This window comes from Hetaerina americana, unplaced genomic scaffold, assembly GCF_022747635.1.
Source record: "Hetaerina americana unplaced genomic scaffold, ioHetAmer1.1.p SCAF_1, whole genome shotgun sequence".
NCBI lineage: Eukaryota > Metazoa > Arthropoda > Insecta > Odonata > Calopterygidae > Hetaerina > Hetaerina americana.
Genome location: NW_027286069.1, coordinates 11,064,279 through 11,091,441, shown reverse-complemented (window position 1 = coordinate 11,091,441; position 27,163 = coordinate 11,064,279). Strand labels below are relative to the sequence as shown.

General features: G+C 41.4%; 1 protein-coding gene across 2 annotated transcripts in view; it reads left to right on the top strand.

Moving 5' to 3' along the window:
* LOC139700033 (uncharacterized) overlaps positions 1-27,163 on the top strand; it is an 84,517-nt gene that overhangs the window by 11,237 nt on the left and 46,117 nt on the right. The window contains exon 1 of one of the 2 annotated variants that reach the window (XM_071598492.1): positions 26,423-26,516. The exons of the other annotated variant lie outside the window; for it this stretch is intronic. The gene's annotated coding sequence lies outside the window, so the exon portion shown is untranslated. Of the gene's footprint in view, positions 1-26,422; positions 26,517-27,163 lie in introns of those variants that run through there. 2 annotated transcript variants of the gene reach the window in all.

Genomic DNA, 27,163 nt, shown 5'->3' with positions numbered 1-27,163 from the left:
AAAGGAAGTAATGTGCCGCACCCTCTTCCACTGCGGTTGGGAGACAGCGACTAATGGGAAGTTCGGCTGAAGCAATGAATCAATGCTCCAACAGTAATTCGAGATTTGGCGAAGGTATATTGGTATATTGTAAGGTATTTTGGCTATACATGTATCAAAGGGTAAGGAACAGAAAACCTTTTTTGAAAGGTTAAAACCAAGTAAATATAATGTATGTATATACGTTCATTTCAGAAACTCTTCGACTTTTAACTTTGTAATCCTCCACAGGCTCTTCTTGGAATCATAGTAGCTTTATAGTTGTTCCAACTACCTCTTTGGATGTCCTAAAACTAGTATATTATGCCAAATCCATTCATATCTGACCTATGGGGTAATCTTATGGGGAAACAATAGTACTGTGACTAAGGCCTTCTCCATTGAAAAGAGGTCTTTGAAAGCTATGGCTACAGTATCTATCAGAACTCCTTGGAAACTACTGTTTTTTGAATTTGAAATAATGAAAATATCATGCATGTCAAGATTTTTTACTGCGTTGCTTGTAAAAAAATCCAGGTTTATTTGTGCCGCACTCATCCGTACATTGTCACCACACTCGCGGAAAAGACAATATATGCACATTTAATTTTAGCAGTCTTGTGCTGTACCTAGGAAAGGTCTCCATCACTCTCCTTTAATTGCTTTTAAAAATGCCAATGATTATAAAAGATAAACTCAGTGAAATGGTTTAAAACTGAACATAAAAGCTGTTATTAATCAAGTGCCATTACAGTGCGGATTAGTTTATGAGTGATAACGTGTGATTGTCGGCTGTGTTACATGTAAGGGAGGTGTACATAGTGCGTCATTGTATCTTTATAAATTTTTTGTTTTCGACTGCTACACGATATTTCATCATTTTTTCAAGTGTGTATTTTGTTGATTGTTCTAATTCTGTTTTCTGTATATATTTATGGCTATGTTTGATGTCACATGCCTGACTATGCCTGCGTTATAAATAAATAAATAGTCGCTGGGGCGATTTTCATTTGGTTCAGTCAGTTGCTCAAGATAACGTTTGCATTGACACGGCGCATACGTGTATGGAACCAAAATGTAGGCCTAAATCTATTGAACGTAATCCGGACTTTGGACATTATCGGTCTATAGAATATGGATGACCATAAACGTTATATTTTGTTTACTTTCGACGGTGTCAAAAGACCGTTAGAACCCGTCACATTTGCGTAAAATAGCGTTAAACCTGTACTCGAGATTTTTTCGAAAATTGTGGTACAAGTCTACCCGAACTTATTTTTAAAATTGCGCCGAATTAGACGTTTCTGCAATGGGTCTGTGAGATAATTTCATGTGCATTAAATATTTATCGAAAATTCAACATATCAATGTGTTTCACCTGCTTCTCGTAGCCAAGTAACCAAAGTTTCGTGTGAACGCCGTAAAGACTCGGCGACATTTAGTACGCCGTCTCTATTTGGTGCACGGTGAAAAATATCTGCCACTAACCTACATTAAACCTCCCCCGTCTCAATAGATGAGAAAACGGCATGATAGAGAGTTTTGCAGCGGGTGGGCCAAAGACAAAATATATAGGCGAAACAGGGATTCCAAACGGAGATGTGGCTCCAAGAACAGAAAACAGATCATAAGATGTGGAAGGTACGGATGGAATCGAAAGAATGGTAAAGGAAATCGATGAACAGAACGTCAGCCCACTAGCAGATGAGGAAATTTCGAGACGAGTAATTCTTATATCAACTAACAGGGAAATATGTGAAATCGATAAGAAAATCAAAGGTTTGCCTGGACCGCAGTGAGTCTACTCTAATATTCAGACTGTCGTTTCTGAGAGTAGCAACGATTCACTACCCTGTACTTCGGAGTAAACACCCACCCGAAGTCTATCTGTAATGGCGCATCATGGACTAGTTTTGTAAGGTAAATGATGACCTGATGCATGCGCGGTATCCGAACCTAAAGAAGTATTTGCGAAAGGGAATGAGGTTTATGTTCATAGAACATCACAGAAACTTCAGCTTGGGGAAAAATTAATTGAATGCTGTGAATGCAGGGGTGATGTAGCGAAACTGTCGTGACTAAATCTTGTTTCATTCAAGAGGGTTACAGCCCGCTGCGGTTGGCAGCTTCTGATAACCCCTGCAAAATCTACCAATCGCAAAGGAACTCGTGAGCATCTTGGAATTTGAGGGATTCACTTAAGTATGCAGAGCATCGGGATAATCAGTGTGAAGAAGGAACTTCTATGGAAGGGTAGCGAGGGAATCACTATTGGAAAGAAAGAAGGTCCCATCCCTCCCGTATTCTATCCGTATGAATGAACCGCCGCCGGAAGTGCTACGTAAATTCCTCGTGCTTTTTCGTTCGGGGTCGAGAATTAATGACAAACGCGAGCCTTCAGGGCTGGCGCACAGGGATTAGATAGGCTCCTATGGCTCATCATCGTCATTTGTTAGACCAGTATTTTTTGTAGGTTTTGAATGGACACAAACTTAAAACGAAACTAAAATTCCTAGCATCGCCAAGGATGACACACCGCGCTCACCTCTCTTTGTCTCCCGCTATGTATTTTCAAAGTTCCCTGTGCTCAGCATCGTCCTAACATTCCAAGACCATATGCTGTTTCAGCTCTTCTCTGTCTTCTTCTCTGCTGCTACCATCTGTTCCGCTTTGCAAGGATTTAGCGTGATGGCCACCGCGAAAGCAAAATACAATGAACCAAGTCCTTGAACCTTGGAGTCTGGGTTCGTATTCATGTTAGTGCTCTTTATAAGTTCTTGGGATAGATAGTTTGCAGAGGTTTCTCGTTGCTTTCGTCAATAGTGTTGTTAACGTGACACAATCCTTAATGGCCGCCCAACATAGATCAGACGCCTATGCAGCCTCCTCACACGCTGCGCGGACTATCTTCCGTCTGGCTCCTACCCTTAGACCAATCTGACATGACTGATCTTACCAGGAGCAGTTATCATTGCCTCCTCCAGCACAGCTCTCTGTGTAATTAGAACGCACCAGCCCTTCCACCTGAGGTAATAGTCAATGGGGAGGGACTTCTATGATATGGGTGACGTACTAAGACTACTGCCATTGTGATGTTTTGCTTAACTATGATTTTTTTTCTTGTTACATGATTTAATGTAATTTCAAACGTTTATTTGTTGATCAGTCGGATTTTAGACTCTACGAAACACTTAGACGGTAATTTTTGAAAAATAAACTTATTCCTGCATATGGTTAGCTGTTAGAATTGAGTCAGTTGGTTGTTTGCCTTCATAATTTTTAAATGCTCAATCTTTCCCAATTCTGTTGTTGAATTTTAACAGTTTTTCACTCTTATTTTCATTGTCAGTTTTCAGAGTGATGCAGAATTGAAAATATAAGATATTTTCTCCAAAAAGTGATTTTTAATATCATGTGGCTGTAATGGCTAACTTCTGTCCCTTGCCTTATGTTTTTTTTATCTATGTATGTTTCCCACAGTATGAAAAAGCGTTGCTCAATTTGAAAGGAATACAATGTTTCTTATGATGAATTAAATGACTACCTGAAAATATAGCGATATTTTATAAAATGCAGTGATTTTCTTATAGTTTCATGACGTTAACTTCTTCATAAATTGTGGAAAAGATAACTTGAAAAATTGACAAAATTTATGCAAATATCCTGGAAATGTCCTGTAATTATATATTGTATTGAGGCCAGTACCGTACTGTAGGTTCAGAAGATGCGTCACAGACAAGTCATAGGTCACACTAGGTTATACGAAAAATGCATTACCAGTGAAAATTGCTCCAATTCATACAAATGTTATAATTGTGCAAATATCTGCCTGAAAGTATTGATCAATTTTTCTGCTCTCAAGTTTCCCATTCTCAGCGATGTTTGAAGGATCGACAGAAAGGCAATTTTGAGAAGAAAACGGAGTTTTTCCTAAGGGACCGCAGCAAAAGTGCCTAACAACAATAACCAAACCAGACCAGGCTAATAAAATCAAGGCCTCAACATAAAAAAATCCAACTGTTGTAATCTCCAGGGTTCGTGAGGTAAAAGCGTCACGAGATGGTTTGGATTCGTTATCGTTCTATAGTCATATGCCCAACGAGGTTAATTTTCATTCTATCGATTGAATTGGTGGCGTCGTGAGACCTTCCGTTACTCCACTGAATATGTATTCCTCGGTTGCCTTATTTCTTTTGGGGGAAAGGAGCCCGGAAAAATGTAACTACGTACAATCACTTGAATCACTTTATATGTACAATCGCTTGAATTAAAATTAATAAAAATTATAATATAATAAAAAATAAATTTAAAAGCTAATACAAAAACAAAGGTTCAGAACTGAGTTCTATATTTACTCGGCGAAGGTGGTTTGGCCACCGAAAATTCGGAATACGTTAGTTTCATTTGTTTGTGTTTTTGTTCGCTAGCGCTACCTAGCTTCTCAATTTAAATTATATATATATATATATATATATATATATATATATATATATATATATATATATATATATATATATATACATTCAAACACGAAATCCCGCCAAACGGCGAATAAATACTCATATATACAGAAACAGAAAAGAACTTAGACCTGCAAAGTTAGACATAGAAAAGGAACATGTCGTAGAGGAAGATAGCTTAGGCCCAAGCATACTAGACGATGAGATAGAAAGGGCATTAAGGGAAATGAAACTAAATAAGGCCGTGGGGGTGGATAACATTCCCGCGGAACTATTGAAATGTTTAGGAAAATGTGGGAGGAAGAGGCGATATGGTCTGAGTCGTAGTATTTATGAGGAAGGAATCTGGCCGGAAGACTTGGTGAGATCAGTTTTAGTCCCTATTCCGAAAAAGGTGAAGGCTACATCATGTGAGGACTACAGGACACTAAGTTTGATATCCCACGCAGCTAAAGTTGTTCTCAGGATCATAAACAAAAGGACAGAGAGTAGGGCAAATGATTACTTAGGGGATGATCAGTTTGGGTGTAGGAAGGGGAGAGGTACGCGTGATGCCATTGCAGTAATGAGATTATTAATCGAGAGGAACATAGAACACAACCAGGAGGTATTTGCCTGTTTCGTAGATTTCAAAAAAGCGTTTGATAGAGTGGATTGGGAAAAACTAATGAGCATATTGCAGAAAATAGGAATAGATTGGAGGGAAAGGAGGCTAATCCGCAACCTGTACATGTCTCAAACTACACGGGTGCGAGTGGGAAACGGGGAGTCCGGTCGGGCAGTGTTAGGAAGAGGTGTAAGGCAGGGTTGCCCATTATCACCGTTGCTGCTCAACCTGTATGCAGAGGAAATGATTAAAGAGGCATGGGAAGAACTCGGGGTAGGAATGAAAGTGGTAGGGGAATTCGTAAAATCAGTTAGGTTTGCTGATGACAGAGCTTTAGTTTGTCAGTCAGCCAAGGGGTTGCAGGCATTGCTGAGTGAATTGGAAATTCAGTGCGACAGGTATGGGATGAGAATCAATATTAATAAAACAAAGGTTATGCGATTTTCTAGAAAGAAAAAGGCTAAGCTAAACATTAAAATAGGAGGGCAAAAACTAGAGCAGGTAGAACAGTTTACGTATCTCGGAAGTGTTTTGGACCAGCACGGTCAAAGTAGTAGGGACGTAAGGAGAAGAATTGCGCTAGGCAAAGAGGCTTTCACAAGGAGGAGGGAGTTGATGAGAGGGACGTTGAGTAGGGATATTAAGAAAAGACTCGTCAAAACTTTGATATGGAGCATAGCTATGCACGGTGCGGAAACGTGGTCATTGAAGCAGGAGGATAGACGTAGATTGGAGGCTTTTGAAATGTGGGTGTGGAGAAGAATGGAGAAGGTGAAATGGACCAAGAAGAAAACAAATGAGGAAGTACTTGGTATTAGTATGGTGGGCGAAGAGAGGGGTTTGTTGGGAGAAATCCTATGGAGGCAGGAAAAGTGGGTGAAGGGGGTTTTGACGGGCAGTGGGATGTTGAAAACTGTAATAGAGGGGAGAATGTTAGGCAAACGAGGAAAGGGAAGGAACAGGATAGGGATGTTGGACGGGATGAAAGGAGGAAGAAGGTACTCAGAGATGAAGAGGGGACTGATGTAGAGTGGGATACTGGATTTTTTATTTTGTTAGGAACCTCAAAATATTTTAGTAGCTGTGTCCATCCAAAAACCTACCTTAACCGGTATATTACGTAATAATAATAATAAAAATAATATATATATATATATACACACACACACATACAAGTATACTTGTATATACATATATGTGTGTGTGGTCGTGGTAGTCCAGAGGTAGACCATTTGACTACTGATCGGAGGACCCGGGTTGGATTCCCGGGCATCCCTCTCTGTGCGCTCTTAGCTCCACCCAAGCTGTTTTATTTTTCTAATACCAGATCTTGGTATCCTAAGACCGAGGTGTTAATAGGGGACGTCTCATTTGAGAGCGCTACCTGAAATTATTAGCGCACCGAGTTACATAGGTTGAGTATCGGCAGACGTTTGGGCAGGAAAGATGCGCTTCCAGTCGGCGATTCTCCGTTTAGCTTGTGGATCAAAGTGGATTTTTGAGATCGACTATCGGGGAATCCGTCACGTGACCCACGCTTCTTCGTGCCATCGTCGCAATTGTCTCAAGGCTAAGCGCATCCAGCTAAAGAGTCCGATTCAGATGGGTAACGCGCTCGTCTGCCAACCCAAAGGTCTAGGGTTCGAAACCCGCTGAGGACATGAGTGTTGCGTCAACGGTGGCGAGGGGCGTCTGCTTAGCGAAATAAAATGCTCTCCTGAGTAGCTTCCCCTTTGCGCGGCGCGTGATATAATTTCTTCCCGCGCCCAAGGTGTACACCAGGTGAGCATTGCGTTGCTCAACTCTGAATAATTTGTGTTTCTTCCTCCAGCTCCATTCTATGGCTCTCAGTTTCCGCGTCTTCCCTCGCACCATGTGTTAAAGCGTACGGTCGATGATGGCCGGCGGGTTTCTGAAATATTCCTTCGTTTCCTGCTATTCTTTTATCTGTAAAGTGAACTGAGTGCTTAATTACAGACTGATTGTGCATTCTGGTGCTGTGAAACAATTTGCTGCTCGGAATTCAGCCAGTGCTGCCTTAAGTGGAATCCGGTGGGTTATTCATTGAGAGAGAGGAGAGAAACCATACTTACCGCTACTCACCGTGGGTTAATCGGATACGGCAGCATCCTAGAAATAAAGTGCTCTTTATCACTCGTGTGTACCCCGAAAGGAATGAAAATCGAAAAAAATGAAATGGATGATAGCTTTTGAGAACCCTTGTTGTTTCCAAAACTGACAAACTTTTACTTTAATTGCTTGCTACTTGAAATAACTGACCCTCCTCATTTGTCAATCAACACCTTTCATTGTCAATCAACGCCTATCATTGTCAATCAACGCCCATTACATAGAAGAAGCACGACTTCAGTGCAAGGAGAGGAAATCACAATTCTTGAAGCGAAAACTTAAAAGAAGTAACTAACGGAATTTCGTTGTACTTTTTCTCTTTGATACTTTTTAGGGTGGCAATAGAATAAAGGAAGTGTGGAAAGTTTTATAGGAATACACTAATTTTCATATAATTACAAAAATTTGCTAACGAATGCCTTAGTAGCATTTCAATAAAATTAGTGTTTTCCTACTCAATGCAGCTTGGTTTGCCTAGACGTTGCCTTATCAATCGCCCTTCCCACCCGGTGCTAGCACCCCCTGCCGCACACCGTTTCTATACCTATTCGGCATGTTTGCTTTTATTCTAACTATTCTTCGCTTGATTTCGGTCGAACCTCTTCCATTTCAAGTTATACTGCTGTCCAAATAGAAGGAGGATTTCCCTTGTTCTGGTTTCGATCATTGAATTGTGATGTGTCTTCTCCCTTCTGCCTTCTCTCTTCCACACTCAAAGAAATAAATTTTCTTCTTGTTAATGCTCATATTATATTTCAGAAGTGCTCTATTCATGAATGAATGATTAACCTCCGGAATATTTTACCGGGAGGAAAGCCATCATGCCACATTTGAAGGCAAGGCTGCATCTTCTAGGGAGACTAATGTGGTGGTTTCCCGTTGCCTTCCACATCGCAGTACTTCGGCCGATACCGTGCGCTTCTCTCTCGCCCGCAGATGTGGCAGCTGATGCCGGGCCGACCCACTCTCACTGCGCCACCAGTGCCTAATTGTGAAACTGCTGCCTTTCACCATGGTTTCAGGGGTCAATTTTTCTCGTTGTATCGTTCCGAAATACCATTAACAAATATTTTTCTAAGCTGAAAAATAATTAAACCTTGAGAAGGATAAATATTATTAACAGTCTCGTAAACTAACCATTCGAATTAACAATTACGAATTACGATTACCAAACTAACAATTCGAACGTACATTTAAATAATGCATTGAACTGCTTTTGAATCTATTCATTCCCTCATGCGAGTTGTTAAAATGTAGTGGAAATCTACGCATCCGAGACGCTTTCGTGAAACGTATATTCGCTTCACGGAAGGTGTGTGTGGCGTTGTTTTAATAAGGTTGTGAGGAGTTCGTGGGAAAGGCCGAAGTGGATTCGAAACATCTCACGCCGATTAGAGAAGCATGAGGAGGAAGTATGCTTGCTGAGGTAAGCGCGTAATTGTGTAACCCTTCAGTGACAGCATGTTGACTAGTGGATTATGACGATTGGCCATTGCCGCCGCTTCTCACGATACAGAGTCGTGATGCAACGTCGCAGTTTGAAGGTCAACTACTCCCCATTGACGCATACCCTAGCCAGGTGTGAGAGCATGCGGGTTACTCCCTGTAACTGTTGGGGGGGGGGGGAGGGAGGGGTGAGAGACTACCATTACATTTTGGGTGCTTTCCATTCATTCATCTCTTCATCTGCGCACTTCAGATCGTGTTCCATTCGCTTCTGCTCCTGTGCACACCATAGTCCTCTTCAAAGGACATCTTAAACTTGTTTCATCCGCGCTACTAAAAATTTGGCGCCGATTGCAAGTTCGTCTGCTCTAGTAGGTAAATTTGTATTGTCGCAAAGGTTAAAGATCTGATAGGCAAGAATTTCTGTTGTGACGAATTAGTTATTCGCGGTGACAGAAAAAACGGAGAAAACCATTTCTTCCTTTTCTGAATAACCACTTGGTAATTTTCGTAGCATTGGCATTTCTTTATGCCATTGGTATAAACATTTCCACTTTTGTTATTAAGAATTGCACTAGGCCCAGCATTGGATTTCGTAAAAATCAAAACCAAGAGTTCACTACCTTTGTATGATGAAAAAAATTCACTGCCTAAAATACCGTGAAATTGGGATTTCACGGTATTTTCATTTCACGCACGTCCCTCGATGTCTTCAATTGCATCATACCTGGTACTTAAAGAAATATTTACTAAAGTACAATTAATCGCTACTGAAAATATCGTCTATCTTCACGATACTTATTGATGCAATCATGTGAATATGTATGAAAATTTAAAAGTTATTCTATTGATAACAATCCATTATACGAATATGAATAATCGTATGCTTTACTGTATAACTTTGATTTTGTAAATGGGTAGTGGCAACTTTATTAGCGGCAAAGGAATCGAGAGGTAGAGAGAGAACTTGGGTCAATGGAGAATAGGCAACATTTTGGGATAATACGGCTCAAGATTTACGGGACCTTGTTTTCCATGTGAACTTCAGCTCTCTTTTTATTTGTATTATGAAAGTTTTTAGTATCAATAGCAATAATAAAAGTTTAAGTTTACAGTTATTTGTACCTCATGCTAGAAATAAATTCAATGACTTGCATATTAGGTACAAAAATATGTGGTCACTATGTGTGGGCCCCAATGCTTCAGACAAGAGCCTTTGATGTTCATTTACTTCAATGGAATGCATCAAATATTTTGACACCGTGATGGAGTACAGGCTTTATTGCTGAAGGGGCCTTACTAACTAAGGTAAAAACTTTTCAACCTGTACTCGTAAGTCAATCAATCCAGTTAAAATGTCCTCCCTAAGCCTACGTCCTGCTTCCTACTTCTACCTCACATCAACCATCTGTTTTACCAGTTAGGCCCCCACCAAATTCACTCAAGGCACCATCAGGGTTCAGGACAACAGAAAGGAAAAGGCCAAAACTTTGCACTGGTTCGAACAAATCGGATAGAATTAGAAACTCGGGGGTTGGCACATATGGAGCAATCAGAAGATAGATAAAGGAAAAAGGGGAGGAGTTTTTGAATATAAAGAGAGAGATATTAACAATGAAAAATGAAGAGCATAGAGTTTGGAAGACATCATTAAAAGAAAGTGAAAAGATGGAGAGAGGAAAATGTAATTCGATGGAAAACCTTATATCTGAGTAGGATTGGTTATAATTCTCATTCGCCGATAAGCAAAAGTCATATTTCTTCCCATCTTCACAAGTTTTTAATATTTACATTTGTTTTTGACATGCTAACCTAGGCTATTTACTATTTGTTAATCACCATAGTTGTGCAACTACAAGATCCCTGGGCTGGAGGAAGAGGAAATGTCTCATCTCGCCCAGTTAGAATACTCTTTGACTAGTTGAGCGAATACCCTAATTGCAATCAGAAATACTACCTTGATCAAAAAGTTCCCGGAATAACCACCGTGTGGCGCTCCCATCGTTCCGATTTGAGTTCTGTTTTTTTTGTTAAATTGGTACATCTGTTGTTGATATTCCCTTTAAATCTTAGTGTCATAACTTGACATTTGCAAAAGTTACGGTCGGTTTTCGGTATGTCCATCAGTGCTTCCTGCGATTTTTCCATTACTTCCTCTCGGCTGCTAAAACGCGTTCCCCGTAGTGGTTTTTTAACTCGATTGAACAGAAAGAAGTCACAGGGAGCCAAATCAGGTGAATTCGGTGGCTGTTGGATGGTATTTGTTGCATTTTTCGTCAAAAAATTACGAATAATGATAGCACTGTGCGACGGTGCGTTATCATGGTGCAAAATCCACGAGTTTTCTGCCCACATTTCTGGTCTCTTTCGGCGAATTGCTTCACGCAAACGTCTCATAACGCCCAAATAATACTCTTTGTTTACTGTCTGGCCTTCTGGCAAAAATTCATGATGCACTACACCGTTGTAATCCATGAAAACCGTCAGCATTGCCTTCTTTTTTGACTGAAAACGACGTGGTTTTTTTGGTCTCGGCTCATTTGGTGAACGCCATTCACTTGCCTGATGTCTGGATTGCGTGTCGTACTCATAAACCCACGTCTCGTCTCCAGTAATGATCCTTTTGATGAATGTGGGATCGGATTCAGCCTCGCAAATCATGTCTTTTGCGACGTCAACACGGTCTCTTTTTTGCATGAAATTGAGGTACTTTTTGCTACACGACGGAAACCCAAATCATTAACCACAATGTCTTGGGCGGATCCATAGGCAATGTTCAAGTCCTCCGCTATTTCTCTGATGGTTAATTTGCGGTTATTGACCAACATTTCTTTTACTTTATCAATTTTTTCACCGACTTTCGATGTCGATGGTCTGCCACTGCGTTCATCATCTTCGATTGACTCACGACCACTTCTGAACCGCTCGTGCCACTGGTAAACGACCGTTTTTTTTTAGAGAATCGTTGCCGAAACACTTTTCCAACATTTCCAACGTCCGTGCGCCACTAAATCCGTTTTTTACGCAAAATTTAATACAAGTTCGTTGTTGCAAATTTAAATCCATTTCTGCAATTGTAAAAAATCGCCAACACACACAGAGATAGATGTACTCTTGGCTACGTAACTTTTGCAAATGTCAAGTTATGACACTAAGATTTAAAGGGAATATCAACAACAGATGTACCAATTTAACAAAAAAAACAGAACTCAAATCGGAACGATGGGAGCGCCACACGGTGGTTATTCCGGGAACTTTTTGTTCAAGGTAGTATGCGTAAATGATGTTAATCAAGCATGAATTTTAATAGTATATAGTCTGTGTAAAAATCAACTGAGAGGCTGAGTCAACTCCACCTATATTTGCAATCCATGGTGTATGATATATTTATCTGTGCAGGTTTTACAATTCCAGTTTCGCGGGATGAGTAGCACACGAGGCATGCCATTCAAATGTACTCGTTTCGGCTTGTTCACGGTGAACCGCGCAACCTGAATGTAAAGCATCCTGTTTCCTTAACGGAAGGAGTATTGCGAAAGGGGTACGGAATGGGTTTACAGCACTGTTCACTATCAATGTTGGAGGCAATAAAAAAATTTGACGAAGATATGATCAGAATATGGTTATTTGGGAACCTCTAATAAAACTTGCATCAATCCTCTGAAAAGTAAAGCGATTATCGTCGGAAACATGCAATATATTTTAAAAGTAGCTGTTTCATGAGTTTAATCACACTTCTCTTCCTTGAGTGTGATCGCGTGTGATTTTTAATGCGAATGACGGAATAATTGGCGGGTCACCGGCGATGGAGTTACCCTCGCAAACCCTGTTTGTGCGTGTCACTGGTTCACGAGGGATTGTGACTGACGGAGCGGGTGCGCATGCCTCGTTTAGTCTTTTGTCTATTAACCTTTAAAATCTCATTTATTTCGGTACGATTGGCGGGCCACTGGCGTTTGAGTTTTATGCTGTAAACCCCGAGCTTTCATTAGCAGTTGTATACTAACTTAGGGCAATTTTTCTTTTGATTGGCCTTGGAGTTATACTTTATCGTACACCCAACTCCTAATCTGCATGACACCAAATATCCCCAAGTTCTATTGCAATCTAACACCTTGGGCGCGTGTTGATTGTAACTTTCGAGGACCACAGTGCTACCCTTATCCAAGTGTGAGGCTGTGCAAAATCTACATCTACATTGTACCCCGCAAAACGTCCTTAGGACGTGTGGAAGGAGGTTGTAGGTCACCAGCCGTTGTACCGACATATATTCCCACTATTTCATCGGGCACCCCACGATCCACCAAAAACCGCGTGGAAAGGAGGCGACCGAACACCAATCATTCAACAAGCGTACATATACTACGGGTATGACATGGTTAGCAGCTATACCTATGCCTACACAAAGAGGACGAGAAAAAAATTAAAGGGCTCAAGTGCACATGCAATTAAGACACTCATTACCATTTAAAAAGGATAGAGAGTAGGGCCAATGATTACTTAGGGGATGATCAGTTTGGGTTTAGGAAGGGGAGAGGTACGCGTGATGACATTGCAGTAATGAGATTATTAATCGAGAGGAATATAGAACACAACCAGGAGGTATTTGCCTGTTTCGTAGATTTCAAAAAAGCGTTTGATAGAGTGGATTGGGAAAAACTAATGAGCATATTGCAGAAAATAGGAATAGATTGGAGGGAAAGGAGGCTAATCCGCAACCTGTACATGTCTCAGACTGCTCAGGTGCGGGTGGGGAACGGGGAGTCCGGATGGGCAATGTTAGGAAGAGGTGTAAGGCAGGATTGCCCATTATCACCGTTGCATCACAAAAACTAGAGCAGGTACTCGTAGAACAGTTAACGTATCTCGGAAATGTTTTGGATCAACACGGTCTAAGTAGTAGGGACGTAAGGAGAAGAATTGCGCTAGGCAAAGAGGCTTTCACAAGGAGGGAGTTGATGACAGGGACTTGGAGTAAGGATATTAAGAAAAGACTTTGATATGGAGCGTCGCTATGTAAGGCGCGGAAACGTGGTCATTGGAGCACGAGGATAGACGCAGATTGGAGGATTTTGAAATTTGGGCGTGGAGAAGGATGGAGAAGTTGAAATGGACAGAGTAGAAAATAAATGAGGAAGTACTTGGTATGGTGGGCGAAGATAGGGGTTTCTTGGGAGTAATCCTATGGAGGCAGGAAAAGTGGATGAAGGGGGTATTGACGGGCAGTGGGATGTTGAAGACTGTGATTGAGGGGAGAATGTTAGGCAAACGAGGAAAGGGAAGGAACAGGATAGGGATGTTGGACGGGATGAAGGGAAGAAGAAAGTACTCAGAGATGAAGAGGGACCTGATGTAGAGTGGGATGTTGTGTTTTTCTGGGGGTCACAAATTGTTGAATTAGTAGTTTTGTCCTTCCAAAAACCTACCTTAACCGGTAGATTACCTAATAATAATTACCGGTTAGTATTCTGCACATTCCGGACGGACAATTCACGAATGCAATAGACTTTATATACATTCACTTACACCCCACTTATCACAAGGGCGTACGGATGCCTCACTTGGAGAGTGTTTTGTGGGAATTTAATCATGTATACCCCTATTTTCGACAGCGTGTGCCTATTATTTGCTCAGGAGTTCCCCCTTTATTGTTGTCGCGAATAGTGCGTGGAATAAGCATAATACTTGAATCAATCAAGTCGACTGCCTAGCTCTCTAATTTTGTGACCATTGACGACCCTGCCAATGTAATTAGGAGGTCTAGTCATATATCCAATGTTGGATGCAAAGCCACAAGCTTTATATCTTTTTAATAAGTTTAATCTAGCCCCAAGTCTTCGCATTTCTAAAGATTCCCACTCCAGATTCTGTTTTAAATGTGTGACACTTTGTGTCCTTTGGTACGAGTTTTCCATGTACGAGCCATTCTCTGTACCAATTCAATTCTGTAACTAATGTTTTTTGAAATGGATCCAAAATGCTCGCAGCATACTCAATGTGAGGTCTTCCTAAAGAAAATAGCACCTTTACATCACTTTTTCGTCGCCACACTTTCCGACTATACGTTTGACGAATGATGGCTCTTTTGATTTCATTATTTTTCTCTTCTCCTTTATTATTTATTGATTTAAGTACGATTAACTTGTGCGCCACTGACGCAGGAGTTCCTCCTCGCAAGCCTTGAGCTGCCGGTGTGATTGAGACTCACGCAGGTTACGGTGTCCCACAAACTCGAGTGGGAGTGCGTGACTACGATTGCATTCTGTGATTGTGTGCTCGAACCCTCTTCCGAAGGTTATCATTCCAATCTTTGATATTAGCTGTGTACAAAGTATTGTTTTAGAATTGAAGAACGGCTTGTGAACTTATTCTAATTCAAATTTCACGCATCCTATTTCGTTTTGTGCCGGAAACAATGGTGTGTGTCCCAACTTTTGCAGAATATTAGAGAGGGAGAATATGGATTGCACGTAATCTGTCTTATTTCAATTGTGGAAGGAATAGATATCGATGGGTTTTTCATCTTGACGACTCTCATGCCAATTGAAAGATAGCTACCGTATTAACTTCAATGCTCTTGCGCTCCTTCATCCTCCCCTTCCTCAACCACAGCCACCGAGAGTATGCATACCTACCTCTCCGTGGCCTACGCCGCCTGGTCCCCTTCGCTTCCCCCCCCCCTCCCCCCGGGTCGCCGCATGAAAATTTTACCCCCTTCTCTCTCCAATCTTAGCACTCAAACACTCGACTAGACGTGAGAGCATGGTTTCCGGTTAGAATGCTCGCTATACGCCTCGGAATATCTCCCCTGGATCTGGATACGAGATCAGCAGGGCAAATAATCACAGCCCTCTTGCCGTATTTTCACCGCACGGTGTTCTTTGTCGTTAAGCCTTGTCTGAAATCCTTGCGGGCCTTCTATTGAGGCCCACTAGGATTATTATTTTTCCTTGATGGAGGACCTCCATTGAAATAATTTACGGAGGGTGCCCAGTAAAAAAATACCGAGTTCAAGGGAGCATATCCACCGGGGTTTTTGTTTTGATCCCATTCTTTCTCCATTTCGATCTCCTCGCGGAGAGCGCACGGCTGACGTGGAACGGTGTGGTTTCAAAGCGGAAAAAGTGTGCTCTCCACTCGATGGAATACGCGAAAGATAATTCGACGGCTGACGTGGGTGCGCGCGCAAGGTTCATTTTTCTATTAATTATTAATTTAATGCATATTACCTGATGATAATGCATTTCATCTTATCACGTACTTCCACCTATTTGATTCGTAGTAAGAAGTTAATAGTAAAGTAGTCTTTACACGATTAACAGTAAATTTTACTGTTAATACAAATGACATGTGAAACTCTTTTCATATCGAGTTCATTTTGTTCTGAGTGGTTGTCAGCTGTATTTAGAACGATGTCAAGTCACGTGTTAAACCTCTCACATTATAAAATTTGTTGTCTCAGGTGTAACTTTATGGAATTTGCGTAACAAATTGAAATGCAATGAAATAATTGACTTTGTAATTACACTCACTTTATTTTTAAAAAACATTTGAAGTGTTTTTAAAAATTAAGTGTTTGGAATTACAAAGTCAATTATTTCATTACATTTCACTCTCACATAATATATTTATTCCATAAATATAGGTATTTTCTGGTATCTTAGACACCAAAAGAAATTTTAATTACACCACGACACCATGGATCTATTCCCTCCTGACCTGATTTCTGAAACTCTGGTTGGAACAGGGGATGAGCTGTTGTTGCTAGCTACATCCGAATATCCCGGAGGGAGTACAAAAAGGGGAAATGAATAGAGCAAAGGAGCAACACCATTGAGACGAAGCCCACTTATCAATTCCACAGAGTAGCCTCACACTTAACATTAATGATTTACGCACACCTTAAGAGTGGATTAGAAGTGTTTGGTATGATTAAATCAACACGAAAATTGTCAGAGAGAGGGAGAGAAATGATTCTGTTTGTTCTATTTACAAAAGTAGTAGTAGTTTTCATGGCATGCGACCGACAGCTGAGGTCATTTGCGCCATTAGGGATGGACAGGAAAGGATGAAGGGTGGAGAGAAACCCGGCGTCGGCATTAGCCTACTCTTTACAAAAGGCCCCTAGGGTTCCACGGCTTAACGTCCCATCCGACGGACGGCGTACTCACTCAAAGTGTCCTTCACAAAGCACCTCAAGTAGGGATCGAGATACCCCTGAAAAATATTCAACACCGCCGGGATTTAAACCCGGGCCCTCAAGGTGGGAAGCCAGTACGACAGCCACCGCAAAATCTCGATCCCCCTCTATTTACGAAAGAAAGCATTTTTGTGGTCTTACATGCTGTTTTAAGTTTCATTATTTTGTAAAATTTATTAAGCGACCCACAATGTCTTATCCTGCGCGCTTCACCATTTCGGAGAAGCAGTGCCAAAATTAGATTTACCTGGCTCCTTGGGGGACCCCCGCTAGGATACGCCTGGGGGTTTGAATGAGAGGAGTTGACTGATACGACAAATGTTTTTGAAGAGAGAAAGGAGGATATTATTTTTATAAGGTAGAAGGATAGGTCTGTCTGTGCTAACTTGTGGATTAGGCCTTCTGTCCGGACACGGTCGAAAGCGCGTTTTATGTCCAGAAAAACCACTTGTGCTTGCTTGTGTATGTTAAATCCAAAAGTAATATGCTCCACTAATCTTAGGATTTAGTTTGGACCAGTTTGCTCGGGTCTCAGTATGTTAATTCCAAGTAACTCTTCTTGAAGTCGCGTTGGAACTAGTCGCTCTAGAATTTTCCCCATGCATGGCAGAAGGCTAATGGGCCGGGAGGGATCTTGTGGGTCTTTTCCACGTTTAGTCAGCAAGATGATTTTAGCTTGCTTCCAGGCAGAAGGGAAGTAGCAGTGGGAGAGAAATGAATTTAAAATGACTAGAAGGTGCTGGATGAAGGATTTTGGCAGGTTTTTGAGGTGGCAGTAGGAGATGAGGTCGGGGCCGGGAGCGGATTTGTATTTAGAGTGGTTGATAATTGACTGCAGTCCTGATAAGGTTGTCGTAGGGATAGAGGGAGAGGGGGTGCATGCAATGGATTGGAAGGTGGAGTTAACAAGGTAGTCGAGAGGGGAGGAATTCGGGTTCTGGAATACTGACTCCAAAACGTTAGCAAAGATTTGGGCTTTTTCTTTGTCGGAGTAGGCTAGTTTTCCTTGGTAGGAGAGCGGAGCTGGGTCAGTGGACCTTCTCCTGAGGGATCGAGGGAGTGGCCAAAAGGAGTTATCTTTGTGTGACAAATTGGATATCTTTCTCTCCCAGAGTGATTGCTTGTATCTACTCAGATGGGAAGTGACCAGATTTCTAAGGACTCTGTATTTGCGACCGTCTACAGGGTGGTGATTGCGTTGCCAGAGCTGTCTGGCCTGATTTCTTAGGTTCATGAGCCGCAGTATATCTGCCGGGAGAGATGGACCAGTGAGGTTTGCCGGATCAGGGCGGAGGGAAGAGGATTTGGCGATTGAGTTAATTAGGGAGGTGAACTGGTTGATTGCCGAATCAATCTGATCGGAGTCCAACCCCTGGACTACTGCGACCCACTATATATACGGCGTGTGAAATTCACATATCAGGGTAGGGGGGCCAGTTCCTTGGAATGGAGCGTTTGGTGTGATATGAGTGGAAACTGTTATAATGTAAGTATTGTTGTTTGTTGGTCGGTTTTATATGTGCAGAAATGTGGAATTTTTTGTCCCTAAGAGTCTCATCTACTTTGTGTTGGAGATGTGGGGCGGCCAGGGAAATAATTTTAATTGGGGAATTTATTGAGTTTTGATATGCGGCAATGAGATTATTGTACTCATTTCGTATAAAGTGACAGAGGAAAAATGAATGCTGGAATGTTAGTACGTTCAAGGAAGGATGAAATTAAGGAGGTCTAGCCTGAAAGTGGGAATTTGGTGCGTAGACCATTGGGAATTATGCCTAATTTTTATGAATTATGCCTTTATTGTATTCACAGAGAAAAAAATCCTGATAAAGAAACTCCTGAAACCTCTGTTATGGCTCAGATATATCGATGATATTCTCCTTCTTCGGCCACATGATACTGATTCCCTGAAAACGTTCATTACCGACCTCAATGCTTCGTCCTCTGTCCCCTTCAATTCTATCGTTTACTCCTCCAAAATTACCTTCCTTGATGTAAACGTATCATTAGTATTCAAAACATTCCACACTTCTGTGCATATGAAACTGACCAACAATACTTACATTATAACAGCTGTCACCCATATCACATCCAACGCTTCATTCATCATTCCCTTTCCATAAGAGGGCACAGAATCTGCAATCACCATGCCTTCCTTGATAAATTCCTATCAAATCTACACCATTCCCTCCTAAACAAAAAAATCCTGAATCCCTTTTCACAAAAGAATCCTGAATCCCTCCTAAACAAAAGACTCCGAAGACTGGATTACACTCCCAAACCTCCCTCCGCCGCAGAAACCCACCCTCTTTCAATTCCCACCACATACTTTCCTGGCCGAGAGTCTCTGAGAGTAATCCTAAAAAACCTCTACACTATCCTCAAAAACCATAATTCCACCACCAACCTTTTTCCCAAATGTCCCTCTGTTACTTTTAAACGCCCCGCACACTTATCAGAGCTCAAATCCCCCGCCCCGTCCCAAAGCGACTCCCATGCCCTATCAAATTATTACATCAGGCGTTTCGGCCTCATTGAATACCCTCAGGCCACGTCGACCTTTTTTCGAATATGGACCTCCACTTACTATCACGACGTAACCAGTGACTTTAAATCCCCGCTACAGTTTTTGAAATGGTCAGTTAAAACTGTTGCCATTTGATTATCAGTCCTTTCACAGGCTGGAAAATGAGAGGAACTTATGTCATTGGATTTTATCGTGGTTATCCTGTAAAATTGTCGTCTCTCCCAGTGAAACTTACTACGTCCAATCCTTGATTCCCCGTCACAGTTGTTGGGATTTGTTCCTCGTTGGATGTGAAATGGTGTATGGCACTCCCCCAGAGTATATTGTGACCTTAATGGTACTAACCTTTGAAATGTACATGGTCGTAAGGAGCTATTGCTTCTGCCATGGGCAAACTTATACTTTGTGTTCTATAGGTCAGTGAACCAATTAACTTCAATAATGAAGCAGAGTAAATGGAGTGTAAGGCCCTGAGGCAATTTGTAGGTAATTTTAAAATATTAGATAGTAGAGCACAAACAGGTGTAAAACAACATTTTAATTTAATCAGCGCAATTAACGTGCATATTTCACGTTTCATACACTAATTTATATTTTATTAACTACCTGAGTCATTTCCAGGCATACTCGACGATGAGATAGAAAGGGCATTAAGGGAGATGAAGCTAAATAAGGCCGTGGGGGGGACAGCATTCCTGCGGAACTACTGATATGTTTAGGAAAATGTGGGAGGAAGAGGCTATATGGGCTGATTCGTAGTATCTATGAGGAAGGAATCTGGCCGGAAGACTTTGTGAGATCAGTTTTAGTTCCTATTCCGAAAAAGGTAAAGGTTACATCATGTGAGGACTACAGGACAATAAGTTTGATATCCCACGCAGCTAAAGTTGTTCTCCGGATAATAAACAAAAGGACAGAGAGTAGGGCAAATGATTACTTAGGGGATGATCAGTTTGGGTTTAGGAAGGGGAGAGGTACGCGTGACGCCATTGCAGTAATGAGATTATTAATCGAGAGGAACATAGAACACAACCAGGAGGTATTTGCCTGTTTCGTAGATTTCAAAAAAGTGTTTGATAGAGTGAATTGGGAAAAACTAATGAGTATATTGAAGAAAATAGGAATACATTGGAGGGAAAGGAGGCTAATTCGCAACCTGTACATGTCTCAGACTGCTCTAGTGCGAGTGGGGAACGGGGAGTCCGGATGGGCAGTCTTAGGAAGAGGTGTAAGGCAGGGTTGCCCATTATCACCGTTGCTGCTCAACCTGTATGCAGAGGAAATGATTAAAGAGGCATGGGAAGAACTGGAGGTAGGATTGAAAGTGGGCGGGGAATTCGTAAAATCAGTTAGGTTTGCTGATGACAGAGCTTTAGTTTGTCAGTCAGCCAAGGGGTTGCAGGCATTGCTGAGCGAATTGGAAATTCAGTGCGACAGGTATGGGATGAGAATCAATATTAATAAAACAAAGGTTATGCGATTTTCTAGAAAGAAAAAGGCTAAGCTAAACATTAAAATAGGAGGGCAAAAACTAGAGCAGGTAGAACAGTTTACGTATCTCGGAAATGTTTTGGATCAACACGATCAAAGTAGTAGGGACGTAAGAAGGATAATTGCGCTAGGCAAAGAGGCTTTCACAAGGAGGAGGGAGTTGATGACAGGGACTTGGAGTAAGGATATTAAGAAAAGACTTTGATATGGAGCGTAGCTATGTAAGGCGCGGAAACGTGGTCATTGGAGCAGGAGGATAGACGTAGACTGGAGGCTTTTGAAATGTGGGTGTGGAGAAGAATGGAAAAGGTGAAATGGACAGAGTAGGAAACAAATGAGGAAGTACTTGGTATGGTGGGCGAAGGGAGGGGTTTGTTGGGAGAAATCCTATGGAGGCAGGAAAAGTGGATGAAGAAGTTATTGACCGGCAGTGGGATGCTGAAGACTTTAATAGAGGGGATAATCTTAGGCAAACGAGGAAAGGGAAGGAACAGGAAAGGTTTGTTGGGCGGGATGAAAGGAGGAAGAAAGTACTCAGAGATGAAGAGGGACCTGATGTAGAGTAGGATACTGGATTTTGTATTTTGCTAGGAATCACAAAATATGTATTTACCAGCTGTGTCCATCCAAAAACCTACCTTAATCGGTAGATTATTAAATAATAAACCTGAGTCATTGTTCTATAAATTAAGTATTTTGGCCCTCAGTAAAAGAGGAGGTTGCGTCTTCAAAAAGAATATTTGACAGAACTTAGGTAATACAAGGGCAATTAAGTATTTTCAGGCGTGGGGAGTTTATAAAGAAAGTATCGCCTATGCATTTAGAATAAAAAGAGCTTCAATATATTTCCTTTTTGCATCCTTTCGAGAAATGGCGTCTTTCAGTTTATTCAAGATTTTAATGTTTCGCAGAAAACATGTTAATTTTAAGCTGATAAATGGAATAGGGCCTAACTAAAGGATAAGAAAACAGCGCAAAATACTTTCCATGCATCATCAGCCTCAATGAAAACAGGCGTCATGGCTAAGAAATGCGAGAGTAATGAGAACTATTGCTGAAATAATTTTACAGGTATTTTGCACGGTGGGGAGTTGGAAGGTCCTTCTGGTTTCTCTGGCTACTCGCCTTCATAATTTTGTCCCTAATTGAACAAGGGCGTGAATAAGTTGATAAATATATGATATAGATTTCTGTTAATGATAGTGGGATAGTATTGCGTTAGAATTAACGGTTCATTATCCTGCCGAGCGTCACCGCACGCCATCGGCATTTTTTTTTTAAATACGACTGATCAACATCCCATTTCCGAAGTTGAGCACCGAGGTGAAATGAGTCCTGTCCACGATAACTGATAAGTGTCACGAAATAAAACCGCAGGTTACGTCATTGAATATGTTTCATCCGATATTTGAATCACTAATTGCGGTGAAAAGAATATGAAATGGAGTTGAGGATATCTTACTCATTAGCATGAGTTCTAGTAGTAGAGATAAAATTCAGTGGGAAAGTTCGATCTCTATTTATGAAATGCAATGTGCTTTTACCACAGTGTATTCAAATCTTTGACCAAGCGGATATGCAAGAACCTATCGGCTGTCGAGTCGAATGGGGTGCCTGGAACGGGTAGGAAAGTGACGATCTAACCCTGGCGCAATCATTTTATGCGTGGTCGTCACGCAAGCTAAACAAATGGACGCCGATTCTTTTTTGCCTTCTTTTTCTTCCTAATTCTGCTGCACATGGCATTGGAAAGTTCCTGACAAGCTAATTATGTACGCTTTGTACATAATTAGATGGTCAGGAACGCTACGCACTAATTATGTGAGCAAGTAATTATGTACATGAACGATGGAAAAAACAGTCAAAGAAATGAAATCGAAGAAGGCTGAGGGAACAAATGACATCACCACAAAACCACTCAAGCTTTTAGGTAAACGATGAAGGGAGAGTTGTTATGAGCTCATTTGTAGTATTTATGAGGCAGGAATTCAGCTGGAAGACGTTGTTGGATCAGCATTGAAACCCATTCCACAAAGGAAAACGCTGCAGGGCTTGAGGAATACCCACCAACGGATACGTTTCATGCTGCTTGCGGCAAAGGAAGCACTTAGGGTGATCAACATAAGGAAAAAAAAGAGAGAATGTGAGTGAACCCTTAGGCTGAGGAGCGCTTAGAATAAGTTGGGGTTCAGGAAGGGGATGGGGAGAGTGATGCCATAGCAACAATGAGTATAACCAGGATGCATTTGTTTGCCTCGTAGGTTTTGAGAGGGCGTTCGGTCGAAAGAGCAAACTGGGCAAAATTAATGAATGTTTTCAGCAGATTGGATTAAACTGGAGAGTTAGAAAACGTATCCAGAATCTGTACATTCTTTCGAGTAAATACGGGTTGACTGGATAGGTTGACGAAGTTTTACATTTCTCAGACTGTACAAGTTCGGATGGCGATCGAGGAGTCGGAATGGGAAGTGCGAGGCACTAACCTTATCTCCTTTACCTGTATCGCCCCTTCTTTTTGATAAATATGCAGAGTATATGTGGCAATGGAGGTATGGGAAGGGCTGCTGGAGACTGGAGGGGAGTGAAGTAACTCCGTAAATCAGTTGCATTTGTTATGATCAAGCGTTAGTTAGAACCAAGCCGAGGAGTTACTATCATCATTCAGAGGATGGTAGAATCAGTATAAGAAATGAGAAGAAATAAATAAATAAATAAATAAATTCTCATTTATGAGAATTAATCATGAGAAAGCGTATTTAAGATTTTTCGAGAAATAGGGAAGGCCAAAATAAAAATTAAAGTTGAGGAATAAAACTAGAACACGTAAAACAGTTCATCTATTTAGGAAAAAGTGTGGATGAGGATGAACAGAGAAGTTTGGGCAAAAAAAGAAGAATTGCGTTAGCTAAGGAAGCGTTCACGAAGAAAGGATTAATGAAAGGCACCTTGGGTGGAGATGTAAAGAAAAAACAAGTAAAAACTTAAATGTGGAGGTTAGTTTTTGTATGACTGAGAAACTTGATCGTCGGTCAAGAGAATAAGGAACGCAATGGAATCTCAAACCTGAAGGGAGCTGCAACCATATGTGCTCCCATTTCGTCCGTTTTATCTCAAGTTTAATGGGAAGTACTCCTTGCTAAACATTCGCATTTACCTTCAAGCTCTGCCGGCTGCGGCCATCTTATCTAATGAAGATTCGGTGGGTCAACGGATGTGAAATACCCGATCAGATGCCCGCATCCCTCGGCCCCCTGTAGGTAAAACCTACTGCCGGCCTCTCACAAATGGCAATCCCATCCCGCTAGCCCTGAAACGGAGACGCCACTGGATCTTGCACGGAATAAGATAAGTGCATCGGATAATTGGAGATTCGTCACCGGCTCACACTGCTGCGAATGAATAAGTGCAGTATATTATTTATCTCGAAGAAGCTGCAGTTGTTTTTCAAATTTGCTGACGATCTCGTTCTGAAGGCTTGACTTTTCGGAGTACTCAAGATAACACACTTCACCGTCAGAGTTCGGCGAACACGAAAGAAGTTTTAAAACCACTCGACCTAATTCATTATACTGGGTCACCTCAGTGCTGTACGTACTTTTTTGTGCCATGAAAATATCGATTATTTTTTTTAATATTCCGGGAATAACTCAGTTCCTCTCCGCTCAAGATGTCCACGTGGAGGTCACTTTTTAAAATCAGTTCCATTTATTTCCCGCCGCGGTGTTAAATATTCTCCTTGCACGTTTTTATTTCTTTAATGTGGGCTGAAATTCGTCGGAGAATTCTCCCACTTTGAACGAAAGTCTTCGATTCCTGAAAATAAATTATATAGAATTTTTGCTGCGCTCGTCGGAGTACCGATTAATTTCTGCGGAAATCTTAGGAACGATTATTTAAGAATGCAATTACCGCTCCTTGCCTCAGAAAAGCAAGTGTCGATTATTCAACTATGAGAATTTTTGGTTGGAAACTGAGAGTACTCGTATCTTTGGGTATAATAACACTTTTCACCGAGAGGCTCATTGGATTTCTTAAAACCTCTCTTTAAAATATAAATTCGTCGTTTCTCATTGAAATATTCGTCCTCAGACATCAACTGCATTTGCGATGTACCAAAACAAGTAATTCTTCATCGCGCAACGAAATTCGTTGTATCAGTTAATTTTCTTCGTGATCGATAATTTGTAATTAGATGGCCAATTAGTCATGATTGCGTGACATCAAATGTTAATCGTCAGTGCGGAGGATACACCGAGGGAAGCAGATGAATTTCGCCGAAGAATTGGCGAACGAAGATAGGCTAGTCTGCCCGAATGTTGATGGGGTAATAATTCAGTGAAATGCTTCACTGATGCTTTTGTTGAGCGAACGACTACGGATACCGATCGTTTGGATGCATACAAACGCGTCGCGAATGATTTTTATCAACTATTTCCCAAGTTGCAAGTCTTCGTGTGAGTCGATGAAACTATATCGAAGACGGTTGTACGTATTACTAAGGCACAGAACTCTGAACCTCCTAATTTCCTCGCTTAAGAAAACGTTTAAGATCAATAACGTAATACAGTTGAGCGTAATCGCAATGGTATTATGCTCACTCTAGCGGTGTGTGTTGCAAGGTCATGTCATTACTCGCATTTGTTTCGATGGTATGATACCTAACCTTAACTCCGAAACATTTTGCGTGATATCGCGGAGCGAAATAAAAAAAAACAAGTTTTCACCGGTATTTGAAACTCCTCGTTTCCCGTGGAATGATAATTCGAACTCATCGCGGAGAAAACTGGGAGAAGCAGCTTACCATGCAGTATCCCATGATTATACAGATATTTTTACTGATAAATAAATGTAAGACGCTAAATGCTAAAGCGAAATTATAATAATTTAATCGCACTCTTAAGACGTTACAAATTTGACAGATACAAAAGCAACTAAGAAATATCAGGAAGGGAGACATGGGGTATTTGAAAGCGTTAGAACAAAGAGGCCGTTGTTCTCATTACGAAATTCCGAGTGGCAGTGCATATTTATGCACATTTTTTTATTGTGGAGTGCGCTTTCGACATATGTCCCGTATATTTTTTCCCGACGTCTGCTTCTCATTCCAGTCGTTGCTTTCATACGTTCCCATTCCTCGCGACACGCCTGACTCGGATTACTTCGAAGAGAGATAAAAACAAATCGAAAATTCCCTCTTTTTCCTCTCACATGGGCGCTGTTTCGATTTTTTTGGAGCGAGGAAGTGTTAAGGAAGTCGCATTTAAATTATAGCCGTCTCATCGATTGAAATTCTGGCGACTTGTTCGATCGCCTCGCGGATGAAGGGCGAATAAAGTTTCTTTTTTTTCAAAGCCGAGTTTGCCACGCTGGGGTTTTGAATCAGCCCGGTGCGCTATTGGAAGAAGGGACCATTTGGTCTCAATTTCGCCCAAATAAAGACCACTATCTATCTATCTATCTATATATCTATCTATCTATCTATCTATTTCAGCCTACCATCGACGGAGCCTTGGCACTCCTAATCTAGGCGGATGGATTTTGAGAATACTGCTCGCTCTGGAACCTCCAGCGTATGGGAGCGATTCAATGAACGTGGAAAGCCTTCGCACTCGCCTGGCTGCCAAAGAATAAATGATGGTGAGGAGGCGTTTACCACTTGCCGCAGTCTCACGTCAACCACCAACGGCGTGTGGCGGGCGCTGCTAGGAGGACACTGACCTTTAATTCACAAGTAGCGCGTGGTTGCGAAGTGTTCCGAAAAGAATGGAGATGACGAAAAGGCTCTTCTGCCGGGTGCTTGTTGTTAATTTTCTCGCGTTCGAGAATCACGCGAGGAAAGCAAAAATATTTTATATTTCCGGGTGAGAGTTTATTTTATCAATCAGGTCAAACATACTTTTGGCCCGGTGGCCAGGAGTAAGAGCTATCGGCTGCTGACCAGAAGGATCGGATTCAAGCCTGGCTGACACCTCTGGATACCCTCAACTTCTCCCAGCTTGTCTCGGGTTACAGATCTTCCTGGGAAACCGGATGCGGTGGGTGCTGACCCTGCCCCACCCCATTGCTGCATGCCTGTGAATTTAACACATCGTCAAAAGGCAGCGCAAAAAAGTATGAATCGTAAACATTTTTTGGAAAAATATAATAGGAACCTCGTACATTTATCCATCGAAAACAATTGTTATAGTTTTCATAAAATGAAATATTTACACAAAGCATAATTTTGCAATTCTGGCAAATTTTTTTTCAATAAATCTTATTTTCCGTAAAGGTCCAAAGAATAT